Below are 2,249 nucleotides of genomic sequence, written 5' to 3' on the forward strand. Positions count from 1 at the left end.
TAGCGTTGAGTTAATAGCGTTTGACTTAGGTCACTCTGGACCTGGAGTTAATAACAGTGGGCTGCCCAACCGCTTGTGGTGGACGGTATAGAGCGACGGTCTCGCTTCATGCAGGTCGGCGTTCAGTCCCCGACCGTCCACAAGTGGTTGGACGCCATTCCTTTCCACCCCTCCCCCCGTCCCATCCCAAATCCGTATCCTAACCCATTCCAAGTGCTATATAGTCGTAATGGCTTGGCGCTTCCCGTATCCTAACCCATTCCAAGTGCTATATAGTCGTAATGGCTTGGCGCTTCTCGTAATAGTTCCATTCCCTTCCCTTCCCTTCCCTACCAGTTAGTAATGCTGGCCCTTCTGGTTGTCACACTGGACTTTGAGTTTGTTATGCAGGACTTTAGGTTAGCTAGATTGGACTTTGAGTCAGTCATGCTGGACTTACAATAGTCACGATGGACTTGAAGTGACGCTGGACTTATGTATAAATGGTTGCGACTGTCTTGGTTAATCTTTACCAGTTTCTTCAAGTCTTCGTAAGGTGATGAGTCTTGTTTATTGGGTTGTTAGTCCTGTTATGTCTTGTTTGTTGAGTTTGTGGTTGTTTGTAAAGTAGAGTCTCAGACTTTCCTGGTTGGAGAGTTGACTTAATTCCTGTTTGTTCTTAGGCCTGCTCTTATCCTGTTCTTAGGCCTATCCCCGTCCCCCAAGCCTAGGCCAACTACAGGTAAAAGAAAACTTTCCCATCTGCCTATATACCGCCGGGAGATCGAACGCGGCATCCTCAGTTGCAAGGCGACGACGCGTACCACTGCGCTACTGTGTACTGTGGGCCCCGGTACTACAGTGTATACCTGTAGTGTGATGTACTCACGGTAGTAGAAGAACTGTTGTATGGTGTCACTGTAGTGTAGGAAACAGTGTTGTATTGTGTCACTGTAGTGGAGGAAGCAGTAATGTATGGTGTCACGGTAGTAGAGAACTGTTGTATGGTGTCACTGTAGTGTAGGAAACAGTGTTGTATTGTGTCACTGTAGTGGAGGAAGCAGTAATGTATGGTGTCACTGTAGTAGAGAAGTAGTGTAGGAAACAGTGTTGTATGGTGTCACTGTAGTGTAGGAAACAGTGTTGTATTGTGTCACTGTAGTGGAGGAAGCAGTAATATATGGTGTCACTGTAGTAGAAGAACTGTTGTATGGTGTCACTGTGAGTGAGTGTATGTTTAGCATGTTTGACGGACTATCAGCAGATGGGCTGTGTGTTGTCTGACGACGGACAGTGTTATAGGTCTGGGAGCAGATTTTTTTGTTGGGTGATGATGGGCTTGGGGTAGTTAGTATGGTGGTTAGTAGATCACACAGGTGCTTATGATGCAGTATGTGTGTGGTGTGTGTGATTGTACGGTACAGTGAGGTATAGTAAGCTACAGTACAGTGAGGTATAGTAAGCTACAGTACAGTGAGGTATAGTAAGCTACAGTACAGTGAGGTATAGTAAGCTACAGTACAGTGAGGTATAGTAAGCTACAGTACAGTGAGGTATAGTAAGCTACAGTACAGTGAGGTATAGTAAGCTACAGTACAGTGAGGTATAGTAAGCTACAGTACAGTGAGGTATGGTGTAACGTGTAGAGTATGAAAGGGTTTATGATGCAGAGTTCTGCACATGATAATCTCTATGGCTCACTGTAGGCCATTTACACCTTCTAAATATAAACAGAGAAATATTTAGATTTAGACAGAATAGGTTTGGTAGAAGATAGAAGACTCTTCTATCTTCATGGATTCTTCTTGGTACAAGAATCCACCAAGTGGGGGTACTGAGGTCCATACCATCTTGAGGTTATCTTGAGATGATTTCGGGGCTTAGCGTCCCCGCGGCCCGGTCCTCGACCAGGCCTCCTTTTTGTTACACACCCCCAGGAAGCAGCCAGTATCAGCTGTCTAACTCCCAGGTACCTATTTACTGCTAGGTTAACATGGGTATCAGGGTGAAAGAAACTATGTTCATTTGTTTCCGCCTCCGCCGGGGATCGAACCCGGAACCTTAGGACTACGAATCCCGAGCGCTGTCCACTCAGCCGTCAGGCCCCCATACCATGGGGAGATTTCAGAATATTTTGGACGACGGGTAAAACGAAACGGATAAAAATGATTAAAAAAATAGTAAAAAAAGTCTAATGAGGACGAGAATTGCCTATGCCAGTTTAGGTTCACTGCATCTTAATTAATTTAAGGTACAGTGTGTATGGTATG

This window comes from Procambarus clarkii, chromosome 17 (assembly GCF_040958095.1).
Source record: "Procambarus clarkii isolate CNS0578487 chromosome 17, FALCON_Pclarkii_2.0, whole genome shotgun sequence".
Lineage (NCBI taxonomy): Eukaryota > Metazoa > Arthropoda > Malacostraca > Decapoda > Cambaridae > Procambarus > Procambarus clarkii.